The sequence below is a fragment of the Artemia franciscana genome, chromosome 4 (assembly GCF_032884065.1).
Source record: "Artemia franciscana chromosome 4, ASM3288406v1, whole genome shotgun sequence".
Classification (NCBI taxonomy): domain Eukaryota; kingdom Metazoa; phylum Arthropoda; class Branchiopoda; order Anostraca; family Artemiidae; genus Artemia; species Artemia franciscana.
The window spans coordinates 57,029,153-57,043,557 of NC_088866.1; the positions used below are offsets into that span (position 1 = coordinate 57,029,153).

Here is a 14,405-nt window from a genome sequence, read left to right on the forward strand (position 1 = left end):
TGGCTATCTCAAAATTTTGATCCGTTGACTTTAGGAAAAAAATGAGCGTGGGAGGGGGCCTAGATGCCCTCCAATTTTTTTGGTCACTTAAAAAGGGCACTAGAACTTTTCATTTCCGTTAGAATGAGCCCTCTTGCGACATTCTAGGACCACTTGGTCGATACGATGACCCCTGGGAAAAAAAAAACAAAAAAAAAAAAACAAACAAATAAACACGCACCCGTGATTTGTCTTCTGGCAAAAAATGCAAAATTCCACATTTTTGTAGATAGGAGCTTGAAACTTCTACAGTAGGGTTCTCTGATACGCTGAATCTGATGGTGTAATTTTCGCTAAGATCCTACGACTTTTAGGGGGTGTTTCCCCCTATTTTCCTAAATAAGGCAAATTTTCTCAGGCTCGTAACTTTTGATGGCTAAGACTAAACTTGATGAAACTTATATATTTAAAATCAGCATTAAAATGCGATTCTTTTGATGTAGCTATTGATATCAAAATTCAATTTTTTAGAGTTTTGGTTACTATTGAGCCGGATCGCTCCTTACTACAGTTCGTTACCACGAACTGTTTGATATGAACAGATTCCCTTGAAAAACCAAAGTTTAATTAAATACCTTTTGATGATATGCAACATTAGTAAAATTGAAAAGAGACAGCAAAAAGTGACTGAAACCTTGTTTCAAACTTATTTGCAAAAAGAAACAGTCTTAATAATTAAAAACTCAACTATTATAAACTTATTATAAAAAAATAGCTTTTATTCTAAATTTTAGAAAAATATTCTAACCTTTGGGGGAAGGGTTCTTCTTTAGTTCTCGGCTTCTTTAGTTCTGGGTGGATTTCAGTGGCTTTGTTTGACTTTGGGCTTCTTTTTCTGGCTACTTCATTATTTTTAATTATGACGATATCTAAAAAATGAAGAGTTGTCAGTTAGCTGATACTAAGAGCCAACTTATAAATATACATAAATGAAATCAGAGGCTAAGTGAATTATTCCTTGGAATGGGATGGATTAGTTGTTAGAGTTCTGAGTTCCTAAGTTAAACCTGCTAATCCCTGAAGATGAAGGATTAGGCCTGGTGATAGCAAGCATGTTGGTCAATTTGCAGTTTACAACATAATTTAGCAGGGATAAAAGTGAATATATCATTTGGTACCCTTTTTATGGTATTTCACAATTCAATAATTGCTTCCCAGAAGATCACATTTTGAGCCCTAAAAGGGCTCATAACAGCCCATAGTTAACTCAAATTATAAGCCAAAATTAAAAAAAACTGGGAGTGAAAAAAAAATGTAATTTGTAGTTGATTCAGGAGTGATAATTAATATTTTTCTTAGTCTTAATAGTAAAATGTTAACTTTGAAAATGAATCTTAAAAAATTTTCAAAAGCACATAAAAAATCCTCAAAATGAACTCAGTTTTATTGTGAAATTATTTTTGAGGGGGTTCAGACTATTTAAAAAAATCCACAAATTGCTTAGAAAATAACTTTTTACAACTAAAACTAAAGAAAATAATAATTAACATCCCTGAATCAGTAGCAAAATGGCAAATTTCTTTTTAAGAAACCAAAGGCATTTGAAAACTCAGTCGCTTCTCAGTTATTAACCTAATAGTGAATTTCTTCTCTTAAAACTTTGTCTACAGCATCACTCAGGCTAAAAAGTATCATATTACAAAGTAAATTATTACCTACAGAGACCTAACTAATGCCTTGATAATTACCACACTTTCTCGTATCACCTTTCTTATACAGTGGTTTAATTAAGATTTTTTTAAAATGGCTAGGTACTTCCCCTTTCAATCAGATATGTTTTGGGGAACGATGGGCTTGGGGAGGGGACCTGATTACACTCCATTCATTTTTTACTCTTTAAAAGGGCACTAAAGCTTCCGTTTACAATGAAGTGAGCTCCATCATATCCAAAGCTTATACCACCAAACCATAAAAACATGTATTTCCGGGGTATAACTTACAACCCTTGCCCATGGGCTGGGGATTATGTTCACCCTGAAGACATTGTCATATGATTTTTTGACTATTGATATTAAAATGGCTATCTCAAAACTTAAATTGAACGCGTTTTGGGAAAAGAGGATGTCAAAGAGGAGGCTGGTTGCTCTCCATAATGTTTGGGGCTAGAACTATACATTTCCAATCAAATGAGCCTCTTCTAAAGTTCAAACCACCACCCCTCTCATAAGAACGTTATAGCCCCCTGGGGTATCACTTATAACCCTTACATCCAGTCTTTGGGGAATTCTCTCAACCCCAAGGCATTATTATATGGTCTTTGGACTATTTCTGAACAAACTGCCGTCTCAAAATTTCTATCAGATGTATGTGCAGGAAATATGACGTGCGGGTGGGTGGCCGCCCTCAGAACACTGAATTATAAACAGGGCACTATAACACCTGATTTCCAATCAAATGAGCCCAATGCTACTGCTAAAATAGTAGTTGTAGGGGTAGTAGAAGTATTATCATTTTTGTTTCCCAGAGACATTTCATATGGAACAGATGGTGGTATAATAGTCCAAAGGTGACATACCTTTGCCTACAGTGTTGACAAAAACCCCACAGCCCATTTATTCATGAGAAGCTGAAAAGTACTTAGAGGCATAGGACAGGTTACTGAACTGCATAAATCTGAAATGCTTCTGAAGACAAAGCATATTCTAAAAGTAATTTAAAACAAAGATATGACAGTTGAAGTTGTAATACGATGGACCTGAAAGTCATATAAAAAGGACATATTAGAGGAAGTATATTTAGCTATTGTGGAAAAGGACAACCTATAATTCAATCGTTGGAAAATAAATCAGAGGAAGAAGAAGAATCTGACCTAGATATTTTATGTGACAACAAATTAAGAGATAGGCATGTTACAAACGTGGAAATGAAGCAACAAGTAAAAGATTCTGAGACTAAAACTGAAACACAGGAAGAAAAATATACTGACATCAATGCCCTTTAAATAGCTAGTCTTCCCAACAACTCTGGATGATTTTAAGACAAAGATGTATCTAGAACAAAATCTTGGGGAGACCAAATGTGACCAGGGAGCCATCAATGGACCAAATTGACTAAGTATATTTAAGAACAAAAGGAAAAATAAGCAAAAAAGAATGACGGCACCATAAAAAAATCTGGGAACCAGGGTCCCCTGGCCCCCTTGATCTGCCCCAGTTGTAAGAAATAAAAACGACATAAGGCAATGTAGGAAAAATTCTACCCAAAAACACCAGTAGCATCTTTTAGGTAATTTCACAATCAACAATCTCTCTAGAGCCCTAAAGAAATCTTCATACCAACAAAAATAGCTTGAAAAAAACGAAAAGAAAATAACGGGTGGAAATATACAACACTTTAGTAAATGTCTTACTAAAGGTGCAGCTCTTTATACCCCATATAAGCCATACAAATTTACACTATTTGCACACAAATCCTAAGAACGAGTTTATTGAACTCGTCTTGGAGTCCAGTGAACTTCTGCAGAAATAGGGAGAAGATCCTTGGCAAAGTCTTCGTTTCAGAGCTATATTCTGTGATGGAGGATACCATATTTGATGCTTCATTTTCTAATAAACTTGCAATTGTAACCGCAATATCAGCTTGGAATGAACACTAGGAAAGAGGCTACTTGATGTTAGCAAGGCTAATGACAAAATCAAGCAGGGTAAGACATAAACGTAGAAGACTTAGACCAGAATGAGTGAACTGCAAGAGCTGAAACCCAACAAGTACTACTTACTTTGTTTAAAAAAATAGTTTGAGCTATTTATAAAACAAGAAAAACAAAGAATATTGATGTAAAAAGAAAGCAAAAGCTAGCATCCTTCGGAAAAATTCAACTTTGAATTTATGCCTTTCCTCTTGTTAACAAGAGCTAAGAGCTCATATGGTACTTATGACGAGGCGAGAAGAGCCAAGAGATCATATGGTATGAGCTCTAACAAAATTCTATGAATCAATAGATTGGTTTCAAAAGGAAAATAAGAGGCTTAATACCGTTCAGGATTTAAAATAAGAGCTCTGAGTCACGATGTCCTTCTAAATATCAAAATTCATTAAGATCCGATCACCCACTCGTAAGTTATAAATAACTAGTTTTTTCTTTTAATTTTTCCTCTCCCTTTAGCCCCAGATGGTCGAATCTGGGAAAACGACTTTATCAAGTCAAATTGTGCAGCTGCCTGACACGCCTACCAATTTTCATCGTCCTAGCACGTCCAGAAGCACCAAACTCGCCAAATCACTGAACCCCTCCCCCCAACTCCCCCAAAGAGAGCGAATCCAGTACGATTCTGTCAATCACGTATCAAGGACATTTATTTATTCTATCCACCAAGCTTCATCCCGATTCCTAGACTCCAAGTGTTTTCCCAAGATTCCCCCCTCCAACTCCTCCCAATGTCAAAAGATCTGGTCGGGATTTGAAATAAGAGCTCTGAGACATGAATTCCTTCTAAAAATCAAATTTCATTAAGATCCGATCATCTATTCGTAAGATAAAAATACCCCAGTTTTCAAGTTTTCCAAGAATTCCAGTTTCCCCCTCCTACTCCCCCCAATGTCACAGGATCTGGTCAGAATTTAAAATTAGAACTTTAAAGCACAAGATTCTTCTAAATATCAAATTTCATTAAGATCTGGTCACCCTTTCGTAAGTTACAAATACCTCAATTTTCTAAATTACCCCCCACCCCAATTCCACCAAAGAGAGCAAATACGGTCCGGTTATGTCAGTCACGTATCTTAGACAGGTTTCTATTCTTCCCATCCAGTTTCATCCTGATCTCGCCGCTTTAAGTATTTTCTAAGATTTCCGGTCCCCCCAACTGCCCCCCTCCAATTAAGCTTGATCCGGTTGAGACTTAAAATAAGAGATCAGAGTTACGAGGTCCTTCTAAATAAGAAGTTTCATGAAGATTCGATCACTCCTTCGTAAGTTAAAAATATGTCATTTTTCTTATTTTTCAGAATTAACCCCCCCCCAAAAGAGCAGATCCGTTCCAATTATGTAAATCACGTATGTAAGACTTCTGCTTATTTTTCCCCCAAGTTTCATCCCGATCCCTCCAATCTAAGGGTTTTCCATGATTTTAGGTTCCCCCACCCCAAACTTCCCACAATGTCACCAGATCCGGTCAGGATTTAAAATAAGAGCTTTGAGACACGATATCCTTGTAAATACCAAATTTCATTGAGATCCCATCACCCGTTCGCAGGTTAAAAATACCTCATTTTTTCTATTTTTTTAGAATTAACCCCTCCCCCAACTACCCCAAAGAGAGCGGATCCGTTCCGGTTATGTCGATCATGCATCTAGGACTCGTGGTTATTTTTCCCACCAAGTTTCATCCCGATCCCTCCACTCTAAGTGTTTTCCAAGTTTTAGGTTTCCCCCTCCCAACTCCCCCCCAATGTCACCAGATCAAGTCGGGTTTAAAATAAGAGCTCTGAGCCACGATATCCTTCTAAATATCAAATTTCACTGAGATCCGATCACCCGTTCGTAAGTTAAAAATACCTCATTTTTTCTAATTTTTCAGAAATAAATTCAGAAATTAACAGGCCCCCCATTCCCCCCCCAGATGGTCAAATCGGGAAAACGACTATTTCTAATTGAATCTGGTCCGGTCCCTGATACGCTTGCCAAATTTGATCGTCCTAGCTTACCTGGAACTGGGTTGCCAAAGGGACACTTTTAGTGCTTTTTTGACACTTTTTCACTCTGGGTGACACCGTGCCACTATTGGGTGAAAAATGGCCACTTTTTGAAAAAAAGGACACTTTTTGGCATTTTTTCAAAATCAGTACCATATGTATTTATTTTCAGTTTTTTCTTAACTGCAACTGCTTTTAATTTGTGCTTTTCCGGTTCGTTTCCGTCTTAGGGATTTTTTTTATCGTATCCGCACTGCTTTTCTTTTCAAAAGCGCAAAAATTCAAACTTGGTGAAACATGTGACTTGTTCAAGAGAGTTTAGAAAAAGTTTTTTTGATAAAAAACTGAAGCAAGCATATTGCTGCTGGTAAGTAAAAGCTTAGGGTGTTTTATGACTTGTAGTCTACAGGAGTATGCAGAAGTTCGGCCTGGATAGTAGTTAGTAGCAAACTATCTGATCCTGATCTGATTTGCTGCTGCTTAATCATTTCTTGGACGAGGGTGAACCTCAGTTTATTTCCTGAATTAAGACATTAAGCTTTTGGTAAATATGCAGTTTAGTTTCACATGCATTTGAGAGGGTGGACCTGTTCCATATGGGCACAGTCTAACCCACAAGAAAATTATCTGGTAACTGTAAACATATAATACTGTCATTGACTGAACATCACATCTAGTGTGCCAAGTGCTAACTAAGAAAATGTGCTTTTTGCCCAAAGTGATGAAAGGATGCAAGAACAACAGTGAAAAATGTTTTGCTTTACATTCTGTAACCTGGTGGACTGTTTAAAGCAGAAACAGAAGACTGTTATCGAAACCAACCAAGCTTCCAAGCCATTTCATAAGCAAATTGGCAAAATTGTACCTACCCAATCACATGCAGTGTGGTCACCCCTGGTTACCTTTTTTGTGAAACAGTCAAAGGAACCCTTTGCAGACAAGGCTTCAAAAGATAAGGCATCCAAGATTCAAGCCTACATGAAAGAGCCTACAACTAAGGCATATCTGTACTTTCTGGCTTCTGTGCTTGGTAAGGTAAATACATTGGACGTACAGTTCCAGTCTGGGGACACAATGATCCACACTTTGATAACAAGCTTCAGATCGACATTGAAAGTGATCATGAGATGCTTCATTAAACTAGAAATCCTGAACAGAAGTGATGCTTTTGAGTTGCCTCTTGATCCCTGAAGCTACAAAGATGTGAAAGATGTGTTGTGTGATCCCAACACAGAAGCTTAAGTGAATGAAGAAGGAGCATCAGGGAAGCTGTTGAACAGTTTAGGCTGACTTGCTTGGGATTCTACGTCAAACTGGTGAAGCAGATGAGAAAGTGGGTTAATCATAAAGATAAGACGTTACAAGCTCTCGAGTATTTAGACCCGAAAGTTGCCATGAATGGAACTGTTGAAATGATTAGTCTATTAGAACCATCAGATTTAGCAAACTCCTGGAGAAAAGTCAGAGCGAGATAGAGTCTGCTAGAGACACTCTAGAAAACCAGTGCCTGAGCCTGCCAGATTCCAAAGAAGAAATGAGCCTGAAGTCTGGTGGTGAAGAGCTAGTTTCCTCATCATCTTAGTTATGGAAGCTCTTGTTAGATGGGAAGAATCCTGACGGCACTCCCAAATTCTTTGAACTATAAACCTTTATGTTGAACTTATGCGCATTACCTCACTCAAGTGCTGGTGCCGAAAGATAATTTTCTCAACTAACAAACATTAAAACTAACTTGCGAAATCGGTTGGAAATAAAAACTGTGGATTTCCTCATGCATGTAAAGCAGATGGTTACTCGTAGCGCTGCGTTGGTGGATCGGTCTCAGATTTCGCCAATATTACTTAACAACTTTTCGAGGTGGTACTGCAAGGCTGACGACAAGGATGAGAAAATATAGAATGAATCTGAACCTGACCTATTTGCTGACCAATCAGAAAACCAAATAACGGAAATCAGATTGATGTAGCCGAGGTTTTTTTCTCCAAAATGGTTAACCACTAGAAATTCATTTTTTTTTTCAAAAATGAAAGCTGAAGATTTGAACAGATTTCTTGTACAGGAATTCTGCATTAAAGTTTAGTTCTGCATTAAAGCATAAGCACGTCAGAACAAATACAATGGTAAAATAAATGTTAAGGGATAAACATAGTTACAAAGTTATATCAATTATTAAAATGTGAAACAAAATAGGGAACGAAAGAGTTTTTGTACCTCATGGTCAACAATTGGGGACACAAGTCAAGTTGGGTATTTGGAGCTCTACAAGCACTAAGTCTTGCATTAGGAAGGATTAGGGGGTATTCTTTGAAGGAGAGAAGAAAACGTCTATGATAGTCAGAACTAAGGCACTTGTGCCCAAAGTTCATGGTAAGGAAGTGACGTTGTGATTCCAATGTAGTGAGTTCAAGTCTAGCCAAACCTTCATCGTAAGTAGTATAGGACGTCCCCAGTATAGATTTTATAGCTCTTTTTTGAATGCTTTCAATTTTGGAACATTGGGATGTGGTTAACCCAGGGTGTCAGACAGGGCAAGCGCATTCAAGACAAGGTCTTGTATAAGAAAAATACATTATTTTAAGGTTCTTGATTGATTTGAGAACCGTTTGAGAAGGGAGAAATATTTAAGGAGGAAACCGCCTGTTTTAAATAAGTGAAAAGAGTGAGATTTCATTTAAGGTCATTGTCGAAATGCAATCCAAGCAGCTTAACCATGTTTAAATTTGGAATGCAAAGGTAATTATTGATTGGGGGTACATTTTTTAAAAAGGAGAATAGCATTAAATTGCTTTTCAGTGTGCTTAGATTGAGTTTAACATTGTCAAGGTCGTTCTTTAAGTTGTTAATGAGTGATTCAAGTTTAACGCCCAAAGTGTTAGGGGTTTGACAAAGGTTAATTAATGTCAATTAGTCTGCAAATTTAAAAGTGTTGTCAAAGTTTGGTAAAACATTGTTAAAAACAATTAAAAATACTAAAGGATCCAATTTAGTCCCTTGGGGTGCTCTACAGGAAATCTAGGTAAAACCTGATGAATCTCCGTTAGGGAGGACTACACATTGCTCACGATCAGACAAAAAACTAGCTACCATACATAAAACAAAATCTCTGACACCTAAAGCCCTTGCATTATCAGTAACTGTCTGATGATCCAAGTTGTCAAAGGCTTTGCTAATATCAGCAAAAACAGCCTCAACGTAGGAACTACTTAACTCAAGATGTTTGAAAACAGTGTCAAGTATATAACATAAGCAATGGGTGGTGCTATGATTCGGCCTTAAGCTAAACTGATTTGGATTAATTTTATCTTGAATATCGTCAAAGAGGAAATTGTAAATAAAACTTTCAAAAATTTTAGAGAAAATAGAGGTTTTTGATATTGGTCTAAGTCGGAGGGAACTTTTGGGGTCTTGTTTTTCGGTGTAGGTGACATAATAGCTCGCTTAAAACACACTGGAAAAATACCATCTACAAAACATTGGTTAAAAATTGCAGTTAGAGGTACACTTAAATAAGGGGCACATTTCACACTCAATTTGGTAGGGATATCACCTGGGTACACTGACTTATTTGTATCAAGATTTTCGAGTTTAAGCTGAGTCTGATGTATTTCAATCACAGGAATTTCACTCACTGCACTGTTGGCCGGTGTATTTTGGAGTGGCGGGTGAGCTTTACAAGTTGAAGCAAAATAATCATTTATGATGTCCGCAGTCACAGGGTCGCCATTACTATCCAGCAAGAGAAACTTAGAAGAGACCTTTCCCATGAGATCTTGGATACATTTGTGGAAATTCTTAGGGTTAGAATACAGTAACTTATTGAGCACGTGAGCACTGTGCTCTTTTCTTGCTTTACAGATTTCACTAATAACAATGTTTCGAAGTTTTCGAGATTCTTGGAAAAATCCTTCCTTAAAGAGTCTATCGCATTCATTTATTAGGCACAAATTTTTTTTATCTATCCATGGTTTACAAGTGGATTTGCGATTGACTTTTTTCACTAGAAACGTGTCACAGTATAACTGGAAAAGTTCTGCTGAAAACTCAGAAGTCATTTCATCACCATTAGTAAGACATAGGATATTGGCCCAGGATTTGGAGCTAAGTTTTACTTTGAAATGGGAAATCTTCTCGTCAGTAATGGGCCTGTTTCAATAACTAATCAATGGTTTAGGGGGAAAGGATGATAAAGAGGTCCAAAAGATTCATAGATGGTCACTTGTCCCTAATGGAAGGGCAATTTTTGGGGCAAAATAGTAATCTTCAATTTTGGTAAAAATCAAGTCTAGGGTTTTATCACTGCGTGTAGGCGACCTGACAACCTGATCAAGACTAAGAGCAGCGCTAAGCCACTTTTGGTCTAGCTCATTAAAATCACCACATAATGTAATTGCAGCAAAGGGGTACTTGCGGCAAATTCTGCCATTATAAAATTGCAGATATGCCGTCAGCTCCTTCTTAAATCCACTACGAGGAGGGTAATAAATAATACAAAAAATCATGCAAGATACGTCTTTTGGGAGGTTTTTGGGTCTGGTCCAGAGCCATAAAACTTCAGTTTTTGAGTTGTTCTCTATTTCAGGAGATGAAAGAATCCGATTTGGGAGGGTACACTTACAAAACAAGCCACTCCTCCACCATGAGATAGAGGAATACCAACTTTGCCCAATCTGGCTTAAAATGATTAAGCCCCAGTCTGTGGGAAATGGTAGACAAAATTTTGTAGAAGATCTGATATGCTACTGAAGGAAAAGAGGGAGCGAGGGCAATTAAGCCGTGTCGGCAGTGACAGACATCGTATCTGCGGTCTGCTGGCACAAATATTTTAAGCCCTGTCTTCGTTATGGCGTTTTTCGGCCGAGACGGCTGGGGCGGCTCATAGTGAAGACAGGTTTTATCGCCGTTTTTGTTTTATCGCCGTACAGAGTAGACATTTTGGCTGAAAACACATAAACTAAACAACACAATTTGTCATTTATCTTAGTTGTACTCCAACATTTCTTTACGTTCCTGTAAAACCGCAAACGCAACACAAATGACTCAAAATTTTCTGCAGCTCCTGAAATAAGACTGCACTTTCTAATTTTTTTCCAAAGACAACGAAAACGAAAACTGTCGGGTTTTACTGAGTTTTCGGAAGAAGAATAACTATTACAACCGAAGGTTTGAGAGAACCAGAGAAATTGTACTAAATTCTTTTTCTTCTTGGCGTATAAGGCGATTTGAGGTTTTAAATGGGACTTTACTTATTTGAAGAACCGCTTTGCTTTTACTTGAAAAAGAAGAAGGCAAATCTGGCTCTGGAGTTGCGAGAAAACCATTTAAAGCCTTTTTTTGTCAACTTTTAAAGTATATTGGCTAATTTTCTAGGAGGACACTAAAAGTATTCCTTTTTTGCTGAATTTGACACTTTAGTCCCAAAAAGTTTTGGCAACCCTGACCTGGAAGTGACTAAAGTAACAAAACCGGGACCGACAGACAGACAGACAGACCGACAGAATTTGCGATTGCTATATGTCACTTGGTTAATACCAAGTGCCATAAAAACAAAAGTCATGTACAAGATCAGGATAGCAACAGAAAAACTTGAAGAAGAGATCAACTTCATCAACGCAATCAAAATCCTTGAATCTATGAAGACTTTTTCGAAAGAATATCAGAGGACGAAATTAATGACTTTTCACTGACAGTTCAAAACTATATGTCATACTGAAAGAAGTCAATCCAGATGGAGATTTCGTCAAACATCATTGCTGGTTACTTGAAATATCTCGTTTTGACCACTGAGTTCAGAGTCAAGCCAAGACCGCAATGCATCAGCTCTTTAGGCAACATTTTAGAATCCTGCTTGAAATGTTGACTACAATGATGGAAGATAATCTCAGAGCTTGTCTGGAAAATTTTCAGACATACTGGTCTTTATGTCAAAAAGAACGGTTTAAAAAACCTTTAAAAAAGAACGGTTTCAGTTACAAATGTTGAGTAAGCAACAACGTTGTTTCCAAACCAAGAACATCCCATTTTACTGCTTTTTGATTTAAGCTTGTTTCAGTGTAGAATGACGCTACTTACTTCAGAGAAGTCTTAGGTAAAAGAAATTGTCAACAAGATCAGCTTAAGCAAGGTTATCTCCTCTGCAAATTAGCTGTGAAAACATCTCTTATAGTTGCTACTGCTGAAAAAAAAACATTTAGCAAGCTCAAGATTGTTAAGAATTGACTGAGAACTGCCATGGTTGATTCTTGACTATCTTCCCTTGGTCAGCAAATTTTAACTAGCCTAGTTTTAATTTTCAGCTGATCCTAACTATATCCATCATACCAAAGATTAAGAAACTAGTCTTTATTTATACCAATGAAAGATGTATACTTAGATGTACAAGTTAATCCAAGATTAGGCACTGTTTGGGCACTAGGTATTAACCTGATCTTGCTGAAGGAGTTGTCATAGTGGGAGATAAAATCCTAATAATTAAACAGGAGAGACAAAATCTTAATAATTTTTCAGGGGCTGGGTCAAAATGTTTCCCTCTCCATATCCAAAAAAACCTAGATCTGGTTCCAAAGATCATGTAACAGGGGCTTTGGGGTTGATACAACCACCCAAAGGCTGGGGTAAGGATTGTAAGTTATGCCTTAAGGGCTTACAAGGTTTTTATGGAAAGGGTCGCTGTTTAAACTTTAGAAAATGTTTATTCGATTGGAAACCATAAGTTCTAGTTCTTTTTAAAGAATCGACAGTAATAGGAGAGGAACTAGCTCCCTCTCAAAGCCCTTTTTTCTCCAAAAGCATTTCATCAACGTCGTGAGATACCAATGTTGTTTGAAGCAATTAAAAGACCATATAAAACTGAAAACAACCAGAAATAACAGGCAGCAAAATAGCACTGTTGAAGTAATGAGCAATAGCGGCCCAATTTAATACTTATTAATTTAAAAAAAAAACCTGGTCAATCATAAAGAAGTAGAAAAAAGGATTTGTGGTAGAAACTTTACATCCGATAGTAAATAGAATGTATGTCCTGATATATTTAAGAGTTTTAAAGTGTTTTTGGTAAAATTCTTGTTTACTTACTTTTTTTGCTATCTTGGATAGGGGTTAGGCCTGGAAAATAAAATTAGAGTGAAAGCACTAAACTCATAAAGACATGAGAACAGTAAAAAAAAGATATTTGTTGGAGCTTAAGGCTCATCTTCCATCAAGAATTCCTTCTTGACTGGTATAATTGGCATGAAGGTCAGCATTTTCACTTCCTTTAGATTTTGTTTGTTTGGCAATCAGATTTCTTCTAGTGTATATCATGTCATGACACACATTCAGTTTACTATTGAATGTAAAGTTTCTACAACTCCTTTTATACTCCTACTATTTTGCTGCTCGTTTTTTCTTCTATTTCTGGTCGTTTTGAGTTTTACATATTCTTGGAACTATTTCAAACAACATTGGAATCTGACAACTTCAATGAGATATTTTGGGGAAAAGAGGGTTTTTAGTTTCAAAAAAAAAAAAAAAAATCAAAAGTTAAACAACCACCCTTTCCTTTAAAAATCTTGTAAGCCAATTGGGCACAGCTTAAAATTCTTATCCCCAGCCTTTGGGAGATTGTATCAGCCCCAAAGGCCTTTTTACATGTCCTTTAGACTTGTTTTCTTAAATTTATTACAATTTTTTCTTAAATTGTTTTTCTTAAAAACACACGAGAACTTCTGATTTCCAATTTAATGAGCACTCTCTGGAGTTGATATGGCCACCTCTTCCGTATAAAACTCATATATTAACAGTGGGCAACTAGTACAGCTCATACACCCTGACCTGAGGACTATGTGGGGGGGGGGATAGTGTCAGCCTAAGAAATATGATTACTAGACGTTTCAATTATGTTGTAGAAAATGACAATATCAGAATTTTGATTAGATGTGTTTGAGGAAATGATGGGGGGGGGGTTGATTGTTAATAAATGTTTCTGATTGATTCCCAGTCAATTTTTATTCTTGAAATGGGTACTAAAACTTTTCCATTTAAACAGTTATAAATATCACATTTTTTCTAATTTTTCAGAACTACTCCCCCCCATCTACCCCAAAGAGAGCAGATCCGTTCCGGTTATGTCAATCATGTATCTCGGACTTCTGCTTATTTTCCCCACCAAGTTTCATCCCGATCCCTCCACTCTAAGTGTTTTCCAAGATTTCAGGTTTCCCTCTCCAAACCCCCCCCCTCAATGTCACTAGATCGGGTCGAGATTTAAAATAAAACTCTGAGACACAATATCCTTCAAGATATCAAATTTCATTGAGATCCGATCACCCGTTTGTAAGTTAAAAATACCACATTTTCTCTAATTTTTCAGAACTAACGCCCCCCAACTACCCCAAAGAGAGTAGATCCGTTCCGGTTATGTCAATCATGTATCTAGGACTTGTGCTTATTTTCCCCACCAAGTTTCATCCCAATCCCTCCACACTAAGTGTTTTTCAAGATTTTAGGTTTCCCCTCACAACTCCCCCCCCCCACTAATGTCACCAGATCCGGTCGGGATTTAAAATAACAGCTCTGAGACACGATATCCTTCCAAACATCAAATTTAATTCAGATTTCATTAAGAAATACTTCAATTTTTCTATTTTTTTGAATTAACGGGCCCCCCACTCCCCCCCCCAGATGGTCAAATCGGGAAAAAGACTATTTCTAATTCAATCTGGTCCGGTCCCTGATACGCCTGCCAAATTTCATCG

General features: G+C 37.1%; 1 protein-coding gene across 10 annotated transcripts in view; it reads right to left on the reverse strand.

Annotated features, from left to right (window-relative positions):
- LOC136026649 (rootletin-like) overlaps positions 1 to 14,405 on the reverse strand; it is a 329,138-nt gene that overhangs the window by 13,013 nt on the left and 301,720 nt on the right. For all 10 annotated transcript variants that reach the window (XR_010617374.1, XR_010617375.1, XR_010617372.1 and 7 more), the window contains one exon: positions 788 to 908. The gene's annotated coding sequence lies outside the window, so the exon portion shown is untranslated. The remainder of the gene's footprint in view (positions 1 to 787; positions 909 to 14,405) is intronic.